This window comes from Erinaceus europaeus, chromosome 17, assembly GCF_950295315.1.
Source record: "Erinaceus europaeus chromosome 17, mEriEur2.1, whole genome shotgun sequence".
Taxonomy (NCBI): domain Eukaryota; kingdom Metazoa; phylum Chordata; class Mammalia; order Eulipotyphla; family Erinaceidae; genus Erinaceus; species Erinaceus europaeus.
The window spans coordinates 22,134,036-22,153,500 of record NC_080178.1 but is presented as its reverse complement, the minus strand read 5'-3'; the positions used below and the strand labels follow the sequence as shown (position 1 = coordinate 22,153,500).

General features: G+C 37.3%; 1 pseudogene; it reads left to right on the top strand.

Annotated features, from left to right (window-relative positions):
* Positions 1-278: 278 nt before the first annotated feature.
* Positions 279-18,799, top strand: LOC103118773 (Y-box-binding protein 1-like; annotated as a pseudogene).
* Positions 18,800-19,465: the final 666 nt, after the last annotated feature.

The window sequence follows — 19,465 nt, the reverse complement described above, 5'->3', positions numbered from 1 at the left end:
AAATTAATCTTTGGTCAATTCACTTCTCATGAAGGTTTCCCTCCTTCAGGCAGGGGTTAGTGCTTGATCCTAGAGCGTTGTGAAAGATTATATGTGCTCGACAGGGTGAGCCACCTCCCAGACCCTATTTTTCACTTTCAAATTTTCCAATTATTTAAACTGCACACTTAAAAAAATATGGGGCTTTTTAAAAAAACAAATAGGTGTCACAGTGTATTACGCTGAAAAAAAAGTGACGGATTCATCCTGTGAGATACCATATTCACAGAGTGATAGATATGACCTTGCTTGAGGGTCATGATACAGTGTTTACTGTGGTATTTGTCAGTAAGGCTACAAAGGAGACACCATTAGCAAAGAAGCAACATAAGGTATTGCATTTACAAAGCCTACTATTTAAATAAAGCTGATTGAGATATTTTATAAATAACATAAATTAATTTTTAAAAGCCATTAAATATTGTGTATACATGAGAATGTTTAGAAATGTGTGTCTGAATATATACTAAAATACAAATTATCAGCTTTTTAAATTTATTTTAAATTTTTACTTCTTTTTAATTTTAAATTGTATTTATTTTGCATAAACAGAGAAACTGAAGGGAAGGAGGAAATAAGGAGACAGAAAGAAAGACAACTTCAACACTGCTCCACAATTTGTGAAGTTTCTCACTGCCATTGGGGACTGGGGGTTTGAACCCAAATTTCTACATTATAACGTGTGTACATTTCTTGTTGTACCACTGCCTGGGCCCCTATAAATATTATTCTTTCATTATTATTATTATTTGGGTAATTCTCCTGTCTTTAATTTTTTTTATATTGTGTGAGAACTGAATGAATACTATGTATTTTATAACAGAAAAAATAAAGGCTATTTTCATTTTGAACAACAGAAAAAAATACTATTTTATCTTTTGTATGTGGAATAAATTATCCTCACTACCTTTCTTTGATGATCTCTAATATACTTATGTGTAATTTTATATTAGTTAATTATACAAGACACATTAAATTCTTTTGAAAGAATAACGGTTTAAGTGCTAAGATTAAAATGAATACTCATTATATACTTATTTTAAAAACTATCTCTGAGTGTGTGGTTTTTACTTGTCCCAATATATTCATTCCATAAGGCAATCTCGCCAAGCTGTTCTACATATGTTGAATGTAAAATGCATTTTTTACTTAATTGCACAATTATATGTTATTGAGATAAGAGTCTGAGTTGGCTGAAGCTTATGAACTTTCAAGACTCCTCTAGCTCTTTTATATAACTACAATAATTATGTATTTTCCCTCTTTTGTTGCGTACATGGAGAGTTATGTGAAGTAAATCTCAGCATCTAATCCCTGGGCTGGGAGCTAGCTCCTAGCTGAGTGTGAGAATGTAAGTTTGAACACCAGACAACACATGGAATTAGTATAACAGCATAGTAGGAAATGTGTTGAACAGTAGATAAAGGCTGTGATATCTCTCTGTCTCTTTCTTTTTGTGAATGCATGTATGTATTTTCTTACCAGAGCACTTCTCAGCTCTGGTTTTTGGTGTTGCAATAGATTGAACCTGGGACTTGGGAGTTAGGGCCAAGCAGTGACACACCTGATTAAGTGCACACATTGCCGTGTGCAAGGATCCGGGTTCAAGCTCCTGGTTCCCACCTGCAGGGGGAACACTTCAGAAGTGGTGAAGCAGATCTGCAGGTGTCCCTCTGTCTCTCCCCCACACTATTCCCTCATCCCCTCACAATTTCTCTCTGTCTATATTCAAAATAAAGATTTTTTTAAAAATTAAGTCTGTTTGTATAATCATTAAGCTATATCCCCCAACCCACACCCAATTTGCCCCTCTCTATCTTCTCTAAACCTGCTGGGTAGAGTAGATTCTCAAAATTGCAAAATACAGAGAGAAACAATAACAACAACCAAAGTCTCTGGTACATGTGTATAAGAGGGGTGTGTTTATTTGCTGAGATATGACTGTTTTACCATTTGAGTGACTTGACATGATAAACATGATTCATTGATTTAACAGAGGCATCATTTTTTTTTCTTTCCCTAGATACTATTAGTAGCTAAGAATGAAAAAATAAAAGGTATTAGTAAGGCTGTCAAAATAGCTCACTGAGAAAGTACACAGTGAGGACTTCCTGGAGGCATGGCCATAATGTAAGGGCTAATAGTCTAGACTCTCCCTAAAAACAACAAATATCTACAATTGTAAGTCTTGACAAGCCTCACCATCTTCAGCTGAGACATCCACAGAAGCTCAGGTGGGTGCTCGAGTGTGTGGTTGGGGTGAGAAGACTTGTGGTGTGAGAATAAAACCATCATAGGGTGATTAAAAGAATTTTTTTTCTTAGGACATGCATTAACCAAATGAGCTCAAAATAAATCATTCCCTAGGTATATGATATTGGACTACTCTATATCCAACTTCCTATCTGTAAAACAGAAATAATACTTTTCTATTTGTTATTATAATTTTTATTTATAAAATGGAAACACTGACAAGACCGTAGGATAAGAGGAGTATACTTCCACACAATTCCCACCACCAAAACTCCTTATTTCATCCCCTCTCACTTCCTATTCTTTAATTCTCTCGGAGTATGGACCCAGATTATTATGGGGTATTAAAGATAGAAGGTATGTCTTCTGTAATTGCTTCCTTGCTGAACATGGGCAGGTCAACCCATACTCCTAGCCTCACTCTCTCTTTCCTTAGAGGGGCTGGCTGGCATCTGGGGAGGTGGGACTCCAGAACACATTGGTGGAGTCGTCTGCCCAGGGAAGTCCTGTTGGCATCATGGTAGCATCAGGAACCCGGTGGCTGAAAAAGAGTTAAGAGATAAAGCAGAACCAACTATTGACTAACCATGAACCTAAAGGCTGGAATATTACAAATGAAGATTTGGGGGTGTCTCCATTTTGGAAAAAGCTAGTAGGTCTATTTTAGGTATATTTCTAGGGGGCATGATTTTACTAGTTTTGGCCTGACCCTGACATCTGATATGCATATGGTCCCAAGTTATTGTCTGGGGAAATGATGTCATGGCTGGAAAAAGGGCTAGAAAGCTGGATCAGGGAAGAGAGTATCTCCCATATATGGGAATAGTGTATAAATATTGGGAACTGTAAACCCCATTGATTTGATCTGGGGCCCATAGTCAGCAGAGGAGCCTATGTAACCTCTGCATCCCTATAGTTCTGAGCTCACATTCTGTGGTCATGAGTAGGAACGGAATGTTCCAGGATGCACCAATTTTTATTGTTTATTTATTTATTTATTTTTATTGTTTAGTTAATTTGTTCAGCCTTCTCAGACTAGTACTTACAATTTATTAGACAGCATCCTTTAAAAACATAATTGAATAATCTCATAGAAATGTATATTGATTGGTTTTAATTACACACATTATTTTATGCCAGATAAATAGTAGGCTTTTTGAAAAGATATTTTGGTTAGGTCTACTTTTTGCAGCAATTTCTAAACTATGATATATTGTCTTTCTGTCTGTATGCCCTTTAGGGAGATCCTACAGTTCATCAGAGAATGATATGTTAGAGAAAGTCCAAAATGAGATAAAATATAAGTAGTTCTAAGTGGCATATGCCCCTTGAGCACACATTACCATCCAGAAGGAGCCATGCTCACGTTTTCACTTCCCATCTGCAGAGGGGAGCTTCACTTGTGGTGAAGCAGGTATGAAGGCATCTCATTTTTCCTCTTGCTCCTTGCTCTCTGTCTCTCCTCCCCTCTCAATTTCTTTCTGTTCTATCATATAAAGGAGAGGGGGAAAATGACTGTCTGTAGTGATGAGTTTGCCCTACAGGCACTAAGACCCTGTGATAGACTTTATGACAATAAAACAAAACCAAATTGTAATATGACCAAGTGTTCCTTTCTTCTACTTGTTAATTTTTTATTATTATTATTATTATTTATGAAAGATCATGGCACTGCTCAGACTTCAAGCTTGTAAGTCCTGCTATCTTCAGATGAGGTATCTCCATGACCCTTTTCCATTTCTCCATTAATTTAAGCAACTGAAAAGAAAAGTCTTTTCTCAAAGACTTTAACACACACCATTTTAATTTGTGTCAGATACTAAGGTCCCCTACCTAATCGCCCCCCCTTTCTCCCCTCAAGGCAATAACAATATATCTAAGATTTTTTCAATATTTATTTATCCCCTTTTGTTGCCCTTGTTTTATTGTTGTTGTTATTGATGTCGTTGTTGGATAGGACAGAGAGAAATGGAGAGAGGAATGGAAGACAGAGGGGGGAAGAACGATAGACACCTGCAGACCAACTTCACTGCTTGTGAAGCAACTCCCCTGCAGGTGGGGAGCTGGGGGCTTGAACCAGTATCTTTAAGCAGGTCCTTGTGCTTTGTGCCACATGTACTTAAACCGCTGTGCTACTGCCTGATTCCCAATAATTTTTTTAAAGAAAATGAACATTCTGCTTCAGCTGAACCATCTGAAGATTGCTGTTCTTGTTTTGGGGGGAGAGGGAAAATGTCCATAAAACCATGAAAACCCTCTTTAGCCTATCCCCCACCACTACCCAGTATTATAAACTCAGAAACAGTCAAATACAGAATTTGATATGATTTAATTTCTCCTTATAACCAACATGTTTTTAAAAATTCACATATCCTCAATTTTTTATTTCTTTCTTTTAAATTTGATAAGTTAGATCTGTTGAGAAGGAAGGGGGTAAGTAGAGAGTGAGAGGAAAATAGGTACCTTCTCCTCCTCTTGTGAAGCCTCCCCCTGCAGGTGGGGAGCAGAGGGTTTGGACCCTGGCCCTTGCATATGGAGATGTACCTGGGCCCTTTTTTATTTCATTCTTACATTTCATCTATTTGATTTTTTAAAATAATATACAACTTTGTGATTCTTTGTAAAGAATCAAAGTTTTACAATCTTCTAAAATAAAAGTGTGATATTAATGGTACTATGCTAATCTATTTTGAGGTACTTAAAAGATATTCTTATACGCAGTGTCATTCACTTAAACTTTGTGTTAAAGTGATATAATAAAACATGTGATGGAAAAAGAGAATAATTTTTCTAGCACCTTTTCTTTTATCTTAAAAATAAAAAAAAATGTCTTACTTCTGTGGAGATATTCCTACAAAGGCCTCAGAATATAAAGTAAATATTAATTAAAACAACACTGAAAACCACAATTCACCAAGTCATTAACCAATGCATGGAATCGTAAAAGGATTTGACCAAACATTTAAAATACAGCCTCAATTTCTGTCTCTATGCTAGTGCAGATACAACAGTGAGGTTCACAATTCCACACTGTATCTAAATGTTAAGACTTTTTGTTCCTGACAGTCACTTATAGCTTGTATTTAACTCATCACGTTGAAAACCACTTTGAAAAGCAGATACCTTGAGCACTAAGGGAGCTATAAAAAAAGTCTACATTTCTGTTGCAGCTTTTTAAAATTCCATTATAGAACAGTTACAGAAATGGAAAACATATCAAATGCTTATACAGGAATTTTCTTAGTGAAATAGGAGAATAAAATTGTATTTCTCATTTAGATTACTTAGAAAAATATGTGCTTATCTGTGTTTCAGCAATGGCAGTAAGAAAAGTTGTATCATAGGTATCTGAGAAATCTTTGTTCTTTAATCCTTTACTGAGGACTCACTATAAGTTTTTCTTTTTTTTTTTTTTCTTTTGCCACCAAGGATATCACTGAGGCTTAATGCTTCTATTACTGCACAGCTCCTGGCAGCCATTTTAAATTTCTAGATACAGGGTAAGAGACAGGCCAAGAAAGAGATTGGGAAAGAGACAGAACGAGGGGGAGAGATATTCTGTCATTCTTTCATTGCTCCTGAAATTTCTTGCCTACAGTAACCTACAGTAACTGCTGAGATCTACGCTGTGGATCCACTGCTCCTGGCGGCCATCTTTTTTTTTTTTTCCCATTGTTGTTGTTGCTTTTGTTACTGTTGTTTTTGCTGTTGTTGTTGTTGGAAAGGACAGACAGCAATTGAGAGAAGAGGGTAAGACAGAGAAGGGGAGAGAAAGACAGATACCTGCAGATCTGATTCACCACTTGCAAAGAGACTCCCTTGCGGGTGGGGAGCCCGGCGCTAGAGACAGGATCCTTATGCTTCACTCTATGAGTGCTTAACCCAGTGCGCTACCACCCCACCCCAACCACCTTTTATCAATTTTAGAAACTTTTCCATACTTTCTAGCATTACTAAAGAACACAAGCTGGTCCTAACCCATTCCTACCCAAAACCAAGCATTAATCATTTTCCAAGAAAAATTTCTTTCTTAAATGTTTTCTTCATTCAGCAAAATACTGCTTTATAGATGAAAATAAATTAGTCATGCCAATTGCATTTTAATGACAATCCTTGAGTTAAATTTAACATGTCCTACTAAATATCAGCTAGGAATTATGTGAACAGTTCAAGTTAAGACACTGGATAAGACCTTCACTAATTTCAGCTATACTGAGGCAACATTATATAAAATAAAAATAAACTCTTAGAATAGTCAGTCATGTATACTGGCATCACCACACTCAACTGAGCACTTGGATATTTCAGGGTGACAATAATCTTCAAAGCTTCAAGCTATCCCTAGATCCAGTTTATTCCCATCTACTCTGCAATTTTTTTTTCATGTTTCCACTAATCTCCTGTCAAGCTTTTCTGTTGTATGTATCTGAGTTACTCCTATAGTCTTCCTGAAGTCATATACTCCAGTCTACCTTAACAGAAACTACCTTTTATGGTTTCCAGTGACAGTTGTCTTTATATTCTATTTTATAAGACAGAAAGAATTTGAGAGGACAGTAGGAGGGAGGGATGGAGGGAGGGAGAGAGAGAGAGAGAGAATGAATGAGATGAGAGGAGAGAGACTCTCATACATACTTCGCCACTCATGAAGAGTCTCCCATAAAGGTGAGGAACAGGGGCCATGGTGCACTTGGTAAAGCACATATGTTACAATGCACAAGGACCAAAGCTTGAGACCTCATTCTATACCTTTAGGGGAAACCTTCATGAGAAGTGAAGCAGTGCTGTAGGTGTCTTACTCCCTCTCTACTCAGCCCTTCCTTATCAATTTCTGTCTCTTTGCAAATAAATAAACATTAAAAGATCAATTAAATTTTTTAAATGAGTTTATATATATGCCATTTATAAGATACACAATGATTATTTGCTTTTTAATAACATCACTTTGCTCAAGCATTTCTTTCTCTTTGAAGGAATGACATACCTTAATGACTTTTCCCTTCTTCTAGAACTCCCTACCATTTTCCCACTTACATACAATTAATTACAGCAGTTTCTAATTAAATTTTAATTTAATTGTTTAAATGGAAAGTGCATATTTAAAATGTTGAGAACCTCACGGGATTACAGTGTTCATGGTGGTAGTTAATTTTAACTCAAGTTGATACTATTTTCACATTTAAGAAAATATCCATCTGAATTAGGTGAAATTGCTAATGTACAAGATACTATTTTGAGACCTTTTTTCAGCAAAAGGCTGAAATAAGATGCTTAGTTGGATCAATTATGCCCGTATTGTTCCTTGTCATTTGAATGCATGACCACTAATTTGTTTTAACTTGAAACCTCACCAGAATAGTTAAACAGAAAGAGAGGTTAGCATACAGTCACAAACAGTATAGGCCATGATTTAATCATAAACACTGAAGTGAGATGTTTGAGGATTCTGTTTGCTATGTAGATTTAGAGACTGTAAACCACTCCACATTTACAGTGCCTTTAATATTCAATAACTACAAATTTTGGTCACTTTCCTTTTTAGACAACAGTGGTAAACATTCTTAACATTTCCTTTATAAAGTGCTCATTATGAATACTCTTGTTACAGCTTCCAGCAGTTTTTGACTGGTGTATTTGTTAAAAACTTACATAGAGATATAGATGTAAATAAAATGTACATATGTAGATCTTCTCAGTGGAAATTTTGATTCAAATATATTATATATATTACAATTATTAGGTTTGCTATGGTGTTAATGGGTTATATAAAATAATTAAATAATCTTAAAGTAAATATCTGGTGAGTATTGGTAGATCATAAAGCATAAATAGGAGGAATGGTAAATAGTTGGCAATGTAATGGGGAAATTTTAATTAGGTTAAGGTAACAAGTAACAACTTTTAATTAGGTTAAGGTAACAAGTAACAAATTTATTGGTAGATCATAAAGCATAAATAGGAGGAATGGTAAATAGTTGGCAATGTAATGGGGAAATTTTAATTAGGTTAAGGTAACAAGTAACAACTTTTAGGGCTGGATAATGCCTCAATCAGTAGAGCACACATGCTCCCATGTGTGAAGTGGAAACTTGAAGAGTGGCAGAATAGTGCTACAGATCACCTCTCTCTCTCTCTGTCTCTCTGTTTCTCTCTCTTTCTCTGTATGTATGTGTGTGTCCCATTTCCTTCTTTCCTTCCTTCCTTCCTTCCTTCCTTCCTTCCTTCCTTCCTTCCTTCCTACCTTCCTTCCTTCCTTCCTTTTTTCCTTTCTTCTTTAATTGTCTCAAGCTTTATCAATAGTACTTGGTGTGAATTCACTTGCACTGTGAATTCACTGCTCCTAATGGCTTTTGCTTTTCTTTTCTTTCTTTTCTTTTCTTTGCCTCCTGGAGCTCTGTGCCTGCACTATGTAAAAATCTACTGCTTCTGGTGGCCATTTTTTTTTTTCCAATTTTGTTGCCATTGTTGTTGTTGTTTATTGTTGTGTTGTTTTTGGATAGGACAGAGAGAAATCAAGAGAGAAGAGGAAGACAGAGAGGGGGAGAGAAAGACACTTGCAGACCTGTTTCACCGCTTGTGAAGTGTCCCCCTATAAGTGGAGAGCCAGGGGCTCTAACTGAAATCCTTAAGCTGATCCTTGCACTTCCTATGCGCTTAACCCACTACACTACCACCACCACCCTTTTTATTTTATTTGATCAGACAGAAAGAAATCAAGAGGGAAGGGGGAGATAGAGAGGAGGGAAAAGATAGACACTTGCAGATCTGCTTCACTATTTGTGAAGCATCCCCCTCTGCAGGTGGGGAGCAAAGGTGGGCCTGGGGGAAAATCCATGTCCTTGCACATAGTACTATGTGTGCTTAACCAAATATGTCACCGCCAGGTCTCCTGTTCCCCCACATTTTTAAGTGAAATTATTTGTTTTATCTTTATTTATTTACTGGATAGAGACAGCCCAAAATCGAGAGGGAAGGGGTGCTTGGGAGAGAGATACCTGTAACACATCCTAACTACCTGCACGCGGGTTCCCCCACATGCTTTGTCAACCAATAAATAAACAAAACAAAATGCTTTGGCCACCAGTGGTGGTAAAATCATTATAGAAACACTGAATCCTAAATATACCCCCCCTTTTTTTTTTCCTGGCAGGGGGAAAAAAAAGAAGCAACAACTTTTTTTTTTTAACTGGGAAGTAGAATCACAGACTACTTCCCTGCTCTAGTATCAAGGTAGTTACACAAAAGAGAAGTTATATTTCTTCCTACCATTTGAGAAAATATGTTATGTAATGTGCAAAATGATACTGTTCACATGGTGTTACCCTCCTCCCTGAATTCCAGGGGGTTTGGGGGATATGACTTACAACACTAAAATTTCTCTTATCACTTGTGGAAGTTTGTCTTCACGTTAAACATTTAAGGTCAATGTAAAAAACATGCTCTATTAACTTAAACAATAAAACCGAATTGCAGCAATTTGTGACTTAAGACAGTTGACAGGGGGTCGGCTGATGGCACACCCGGTTAAGTGCATATAGTACTGTGACCAAGGACCCAAATTCCAGCCCCCGCCCCCTTCCTACCTGCATAGGTATGCTTCACAAGCCGGGAAGTGCAGATGTCCTTCTTTCTCTCTTCCTCTCTATTTCTCCCTCTCCTCTCAGTTTCTCTCTGTTCTTTTGAATAAAATGGAGGGGAAAAAACAAAAATGGCCTCCAGGAGCAGTAGACTTGTATTGTGGGAACTGAGTTCAGGCTATCACAAAACTCTAAAGGAAGACAAACAAACAAACAAACCAAACAAAAAAAACAGTTGAGTCAGACTAAATCTAAAAGTTGGCATATTACTACTACTATTTATTATTATTATTATTATTATTATGCCTCCAGGATTATTACTGGGGCTTTGTGCCAGCACCATGAATCAATCCACTGTTCCTGGATGCCATTTTTTTCCATTTTATTGAACAGGACAGAGAGAAATTGAGAAAGGAGGGGAAGAGAGAGAGAGAGAAATAGACATCTGCAGACCTGCTTCACCATTTATGAAGCTACCCCTCTGGATTTGGAGACCTGGGGTGCTAACCAGGATCCTTATATAGGTCTTTGCACTTTATGCTACATGTCCCTAATTTGCTGTGCTACCACCCCAACACCCAACGTTGACATTTTTATAAGTGTTTTGTTCTCTGTGAGCTAAAGGATTTTGACTGATTTTTAATATTGTACTTTTGCTTTTGAATTTTTTTATCCATAGTACATATAAGTAGATATCTATTATCCATGCCTGTGAAATTGGATCTGTGGATTTGACACTCTATATTCATCTAAAGCAGCATGTTATATTAAATACTTATGTGCCCATAAGATAATAAAAGACACAGTGAACGTCACTCTACAATGCACATCACTTATGGGGGAAAAGCATGAACCTACAAATGCCTTTTGCATTTTATAAATTTAGTGTCATTCAAGAGGATCCATGTGTATATTTCATTTACAAAATATTATTTTGCATATAAGACAGTGGAAGCAACAGTTGCCATAATTAAATAAATCTCAGTATATTCTATTATTTATAAGTTTCTACTCATACAAGATAAATTCCACATGAATATATAAGTAATAGAAAGCAGAGTATCCTGTTACTAAAGTATATAGGACACTTAAAAGTTGAAACTAAATAAGAAGGGAGGTTTTGAACCTTTGCCCTCCTCTTCATGTGTGTGTGCTCTTTTTTTCTTTTTTGTAACTTTGGTTCCTGGAATTTTAATCTCAAAATTGTTCTAAAAATACTGTTTCTGAATAATACAAAACAAATAAAAGGATTTTTGGGGGTGCCAGATGGTGGTACACCTGGTTAAGTGCTCACATTACAATGCACAAGGACCCAGGTTCAAGGCCCTGGTTTCCACCTGCAGGAAGAAAGCTTCATGAGTGGTGAAGCAGGGCTGCAGGTGTCTCTCTCTCTCCCTGTCTTCTTATCTCCTCTCAATTTCTCTCTGTCTATATCCAATAATAAATAAATGAAAATATTCTAAAAAGGATTTGGGGGAAATTGGTGGTACTATTTGCACAATTTATGGTAAACTGAATAGTATAAATAGTCTTGGGTTCTGTGCAGAGAAGACTGTATTCCATGGTTAATCAATATGCACATTTATCCCTTTCACCTCAATGGTAGGTTGTTGGAAATCAAGAGCTAGAGTCCTTACTGTATAATCTTGAGAAACATACTCTCTCTGTCATCATTTAAAGCTCTCCACTGAAAAAATTTAAAAAATATAAAAACTAATTTAAAGTTACTTCCCCCTTGAGTTCATTCATTCGTTTGTTCAATGAATAGTTATTTATCTGTGTACATGATGAGAAGTCATGCATGCATTATTTCACTACCATGAGCTGGTTTATTTTCAAACATAAACAGATAAATAGAGAGAGGGAGATATACCACAGTGATAACACTTCCCACAGTGTCATAGTGCTACTGTGCAATGTACTGGGTGCTTGAACTGGAACCTTACCATTTAAAACATCTTTTTGATCCATGAATATTCATTTCCTATAATAGAGTGTTTTCAGCAGCCCTCCAAATTCTAGGAATTTCATAACTGAGGAAACAGAGGTTCCAGATTCAGTTTTTCAACCAGTACTGAGAAGTGTCATGGTAAAGATATAGATACAGATATGTGATTATATCATTAAAAGAAACTAATTGGTTATGATCATGTCATTTATATACTTTTGTGGAAATGTAGGTAATAAAATAATTATAGAGAAATGTCATAGTGAGTAATGAAATTGGGTTTATTTCATGTAGAAGTACATAGAAATGACTTGTCTACAGAATAGCAGTTGTGTTGAAAACTGAACAGAAATAAACAATCAACAGTCCTTTCGTTAATTATTTGTTAAGGCTCATAATTTATCTACATGCATTCAGATTTAATTCCTGAGTCCCTGACCCTTTCATCTAGATTAAGTCACTCCACTTAACAGTGAGAACAGATATGTTTTTCTCTTTGCAGTTATTCCATTATTATTCTTCACATGCAAGCTTATGATTGCAACTTATTGTCTATTGGACAGACTTCATACTGCAGAGGGAACAATAAAATTATAACTTAGTGACAGGTCTACTTTACTGCCAAAGTATGTTGTAGCTCACTATTAATTTCATTGTCTCTTTCCTTTCTGTTTGTCATTTTGCAGGAGACAAATAAACCTGATGTTTCTAATGACAAGCTGACACAAAGAAAAGACACTAATTTAAAAACAAAAAAAAAACTGCTTTTCTTTCCTTTTTTCCCCCTCTTGCCACCTGGTTTCTGTTACTAGGGATTGGTATGTGCAACAAATAAACTACTTAATGCTGTGGCCATAGTTTTTCCTTCCTTCCTTCCTTCCATCCTTCCTTCCTTCCTTCCTTCCTTCCTTCCTCCTTTCTTCTTCTTCTTCTTCTTCTTCTTCTTCTTCTTCTTCTTCTTCTTCTTCTTCTTCTTCTTCTTCTTTTGTTTGTTTGATAGGACAGAGAACTTGAAAGGGGAGAAGGAGCTAAGTGGGGAGAGATAGAGCGACACTTTCAATACTTGTCTCACTACTACTGAAGTTTCTCCTCTGTAGATTGGGGCCTGGGATTCAAATCTGGCCCTTTGAATACAGTAACATGTGCACTTAATCAGGTGGACCTCTGCCTATGCCCCTCAGATTGCTTTTCAAAGATCCTTTTGGGAGTCAGGCAGTAGGTAGCAGGTTAAGCGCACGTAGATTGAAGTGCAAGGACAGGTGTGAGGATTCTGGTTAAAGCCCCTGGCTCCCCACTTGCAGGGGAGTCACTTCACACGTGGTGAAGCAGGTCTGCAGGTGTCTGTCTTTTTCTCCCCCTATCTGTCTTTCCCTCCTCTCTCTATTTCTCTCTGTCCTATCCAACAACAATGACATCAATAACAACAATAAGAACTACAACAATAAAAAAATATCCTTTAGACTCTGGAAATACAAATTTCAAAACTTTTTAAGAACTTACAGTACTCTCCTCTTCCTGATCAACTAGGAATATCAAAGAATACCACTCGATACCACAACAAGACAAGACTATGACTACTTTGGGAACCCACCAAGCCGCCAGTGAGTCCAAACACCTGTAGCTCATAGAAAGAGAAAGGCCTAAGGAGAGATTCCTGGGCTAAAGCCTGAATCTACTCCAGAGCAGCTGGTAACAGACTGTCAGTTTTCTAGTTCAGGAATAATCTCTAGTCTGTTATACCAACAAAAAAACTGTTGATGAGAGAAGGCTCACCTAATGCAACTATAAGTAAGGTTCACCTAATGCAACTATGAGTCTCCATTGCTAGTTCCCTTTAGAGGCTGGGGTAGCAGTGGGGAGACCCTGTGCTGACATCAAGGAGGGAAGAAAAACGACTGTAAAACTGAGGAGATCTGCACCCTGGTGACCTAGAAGTTGGGCTGTATTGTGGGACCTTTTCCATATTGTTCTGCTGATGAATTGGGAAACACTGTAAATAATTGCCTCAGTACCCACAAAGTACAGATGAGATTTGTTTAGAAATTTGCGGGGTCAAAGAGTAATTCCTGACTTGGTTCTGGCTGATGGCAGAGTAGCTGAATTGGGGTTTTGAATTCTCAGGTCATGGGAGTATCTTTGCATAACCACTGGGACATCTTTCCTCCACCCTGCTTTATCTCTTAGTCAGAAGTGAGTGATAAAGATGAAAAACCTACTTATAATTAAAGAGCACTTAGGCTCCAATAGCCTGGGGGGGAAGAAAAAAAAGAGCTTTTAAAAGCCACTGTGTTTCAACTCAGGTATTGAAACAACTGTTGATTTCCACAACTGTGAAGTATTTAAGTACCTTACTTAGACACAATTCAATCCAGTCAAGAGTCATCAGCTAATTGAAAATTACTGAGAGAGACCTCATAATATACAATATACAATGGTAAACCAAGAAGAAGCATTGAAAAAGTGAACCAAGACAAAATCTCAGATAAAAGCCCCCTTAAAGGTAAAAGCACATAAGAATGAGGACAAGATCAAACACTAATTGAGGAATTAGTCACAAGAATAAGGTAAGCTGTTGAAAGCAATATTATCAGGAATGAGTAAACAACAAATGAGACTTAAACAAAACACTAATTATATGGATGTAATTTGAGAGCTGAAAGCTGAAATAGTTGTGCAAAGAGCACAACCAGTTGAACAAGCTAATACAGTACCAGAACAGGGTAACAAAATAGCTGAGCAACAGGAAACAATAGAAGGAGAAAGAGAATAGAATAAATGAAGCAGAAAACAGATTTACAAAGATCAAAGACAGATTAGAGAAAACTAAGAAAGAAGTAAGACATTTCAAAAAGAGACTAAGAGATACTGAAAACAACAGAGACATACGGGATGACTTCAAAAGAAGAAATATATGCATTATAGGCCTACCAAAGGAAGAAAGAGAGGGAGAGCAATAAAATATTCTACAAGACATAATAGATGAGAACTTAAGGAAGTCTAGACAACATAAAAGACATAAAGGTTCAAGAAGTCCAGAGAGCCCCAAATATAATTAACCTAGACTTAAAGACACCAAGACACATGATATTTAGAATGAAAAGGAGTTAGGATAAAGAAAGGATCCTGAAGGCTTATGTACTGAAAATTATGAGTCACTACTCAAGGAAATAGAAAAAGACACAAAGATGTGGAAAGATATTCCATGTTCATGGGTTGGAAGAATTAACATCATTAAAATGAATATACTGCCCATAGCCATATACAAATTCTTTGCATCCCCCATCAGTATTCCAACCAGATTTTTTAGGACAATAGAAGAAAATCTACAAATGTTTATCTGGAACCAGAAAAGACCTAGAATTTCCAAAACAATTTTGAGAAGAAAGAAGAGAAATAGAGGCATCACATTCCCAGATGTTAAATTGTATTATAATGCCATTGTAATCAAAACTGTTTGAAAATGGAACATAAACAGACACACTGATCAGTGAAATAGAAGTGAAAGCCCAGAAGGAATCTCCTATGAACATCTAATTTTTGACAAAGGTGCCCAGATTATTAAGTGGGAAAAGGGAAAAGGGAGTTCTTGAACAAAGGTTCTTAGAAAAATGGGTTTAAGCATGCAGAAGAATGAAACTGAACCACTATATATTTACCAAACACAAAAGTAAATTTCAAGTGTATCAAGTACTTGGATGTTAGACCAGAAACTATCAGATACTTAGAGGGAGATATTTGCAGAATCCTTTACTGGAAAAAATTTAAAGATATCTTCAATGGAACGAATCCAATTACAAAGAAGAATAAAAAATGGGACTACATCAAATTACAAAGCTTTTGCATATCAAAACAAACCAATACCCAAACAAAGAGACCCCTCACAGAATGAGAGAAGATCTTTACATGCCATACATCAGACAAGAGTTTAATAACAAAAATACATAAAGAGATTTCCAAACTCAACAACAAGAATAAAAACAACCCCCATCCAAAAATGGGAGAGGATATCAGGAGAATATTCACCATATTCAACACAAAAGAGATATGAAAGGCTGAGGAACATATAAAAACAAGCTCCAAATCACTGATTGTAAGAGAATTCAAATAAAGACAACAATGAGATATCACTTAACTCCTTTGAGAATGTCATATGTCAGAAAAGATGGCATCAACAAATGCTGGAGAGGTTGTGAGGACAAAGGAACTTTCATGCACTTCTGATGGGAATTTAAATTGGTCCAACCCCTGTGGAGAGCAATCTGGAGAATTCTCAGAAGATTAGAAATGGACCTACTCTATGATGCTACAATTCCTCTCCTGGGGATATACCTTAAGGAAGCAAACATAATCTTCTAAAAAGATCTGTTTATGCCTATATTCATAGCAGCACAGTTTGTAATAGCCAAAACCTGGAAGCAACCCAGATGTCCAACCACAGATGAATGCTTGAGCAAGTTGTGGTATAAATACACAGTGGAATACTACTCAGCTATTAAAAACAGTGACTTTACCATTTTCAGCCTATCGTGAATGGAACTTGAAGAAATCATGTTATGTGAGATAAGTCAGAAACAGAAGGATGAATATGGAATGATCTCACTCATAGGCAGAAGTTGAAAATCAAGAGCAGAAGAAAAAAACACTAAGCATAACTTGGACTGGAGCTGGTATATTTCACTAAATTAACCACTCTGGGGTGGGTTTTGCGGAGAGTTCAGGTCTTATAACATGACAGCAGAGGACCTAGTAGGGGTTGTGTTGTTATGTGGAAAACTGAGAAATATTATGCATGTACTAGCTATTGTACTTACTGTTGACTGTAAAACATTAATTACCCAATAAATAAATTTAAAAAAAAACTTACAAAACCATTATTAAATTTTGGACATGGTGCATTAGTCCTATCTAGTTCAGGGAAACTCAGTCTGTCATTCTTGTGATATTTCTAATACCATATAAACTTTTACCAGAAAAAAATGTGTCCATAAACAGATATCTATGAATGAATAAATAAGAAAATGCATTTGGAAAAAAACAAGTATGGGACAGGGTGGTATTGCATCTGGTTGAGCACACAATTCACAAGAGTCCAGGTTCAAGCCCAATGTTCCTACCTACAAGGGGGAGTTTTGTGAGTGGTGAAGCAGTGCTACAGGTGTCTGTCTCTCTTCCTCTCTATCCCTTCATACTCCCTTGATTTCTGGCTGTCTCCATCCAATAGATAAATAAAAGTAACTTGTTAAATATTCTGTATGTTAAGAATATTAAAATTCCTGAAATATGATATGCAGGAGGATCCAAGTTATTGTCTGTGGAGGTGATGTCATAGCTGGAAAAGGGACAGAAAGCTGGATCAGGGAAGAGAGTAGCTCCCTAATATGGGAAAAGGGTATAAAAATTATTGACTGTAAATCCCATTGATTTTATTTGGTCTGGGGTCCATATTCAGCTTAAAAAACTAGTATAGCTACAGACCCTTTGAAATATAACTAAAATATGCCTACTAGCTATCTACAAAATGGAGGAACCCCCCCCCCCCCCCCCCCCCCCCCCCCCCGCCCAACACTTCATCTGCACTATTCCAATCTTTAGGTCCATGATTGTTCAACAATTTGTTTGGCTTCGTATGTTAACTCTCTTTTCAGTCACTAGGTTCATGATGCCGACCAAATTTCCCTGGACAGACTACCAGACCAATATGTCCTAGAGCTGTGCTTCCCCAGAGCCCTTCCCCGCTAGGGAAAGAGAGAGACAGGCTGGGAGTATGGATCCACCTGTCAACGCCCTTGTTTAGAGGAGAAGCAATTACGAAGCCAGACCTTCAATCTTCTGCATCCCACAATGACCCTGGGTCCATATTCCCAGAGGTATAAAGAATAGGAAAGAAATCAGGAGAGGGGATGGGATAAGGAGATCTGCTGGTGGGAATTGTGTGGAGTTGTACCCCTCTAATCCTATGGTTTTGTTAATGTCTCCATTTTTAAATAAATAAAAAAAATTAAAAAAGAATATTAACGTGCAATTTCGATAGATAGGGGGAGTGGAGTGCGGACCCCAGAGAGCCCTGAGCAGCTCCACCGCCACTGGCTGTGTTAACATCACACCCTGGGAGGAGCTGCAGCTGCCTCAGCTGACCCCAATCACCATCACTGTTACCATGAGCATTGAGGTAACTCCCAGCAGTCATCTACCGCCCCTGCCCCCGCCTCCGCCCCACCATCAGCGCTGCTGACACCAAGCCTGGTAACTTGGGTAGAGGCACAGGGATCAGCAGTAGGGCAGGCTCACATCAGCAGCGCCTGTAGGAGGGGGCAAGAAGGTTATTACAACAAAAGGTTTAGGGACAGTAAAATGGTTTCATCAACAGGAATGACACCAAGGAAGATATATTTTTACACCAGACCGCCATAAGGAAGAATAACCCCAGGAAGTACCTTCGCAGTGTAGGAGATGGAGAGACTGTGGAGTTTGATGTTGTTGAAGGAGAAAAGGGTACATAAGCAGCAGATGTTACAGGTCCTGGAGGAATAGAAATTCCAGTGCAAGCAGTAATATGCAGCAGAATGGAATCATTATAGACGCTATACACGTCACAGGGGTCCTCCACACCATTACAGCAAAATTACCAGAATAGTGAGAGTGGGGAAAAGAATGACGGATCAGAGAGTGCTCTGGAAGGCCAGGCCCAACAATGGGCCAGCTCTACCACAGGTGATGGTTCCCACCTTACTACATGCGGAGACCCTATGGGCGTCAACCACAGTATTCCAACCCTCTGGTGCAGGGAGACATGATGGAGGGTGCTGACAACCAGGGTGCAGGAGAAAAAGGTAGACCAATGAGATAGAACATGGATCAGGGCTATAGGCCACGATTCTACAGGGTCCCTCCTCGCCAAAGACAACCTTGAGTGGATGACAATGAAGAAAATAAGGAAAATCAAGGAGATGAGACCCAAGGTCAGCAGGCACCTCAATGTTGATACCACTGCAAGAGTCTGTTAATAAAGGTCTTAAATAATAATTTAAAAAGAATATTGAAATGCAAACTTATACAAACCTATTATCCTTTGAAACAATAACTAGTATTATATCTTGAAGAATTTAGATTATTCTTTCAAGTACACAGACATTGTAAAGACACTAGAGAATACACTTTATCTCTGAAACTTATATCTTTGCTAATATGCCATCTTTTAGGAGCCCTTATCTTTAAGATAGGTCATATTTAACAATGTCACCATCAGTTGCTAAATTCCATCTGGTGTCTGATCCAGTGGCCTTTAGAGACGTTATGATGAATTCGAACATATAGTCAGTAGTTCTCCTGAAGTCAGAGCTAACAGATTACCCTGTACGTTCCTCCACACTCTTACAAATGGGATAACTTCAAAAGGTGGGTAGTCAGGTAGTGGAGGGATTTAAATGTATATATTACCTGAACAAAGAATTTAGTGGGAAACAGACCAGATTATGGAGTTACATATGATCTGCTTGGGAAATTTATTTGAGAAGCTTGATTAGGTCATATATATACATATATATATTTGATATAAATATATATAAGTATATGGCATATAATTAAAACATTTAAATGTATTATTTTCCATATAAATATAAACTATGAGCATTAATGACATGCATAGTAA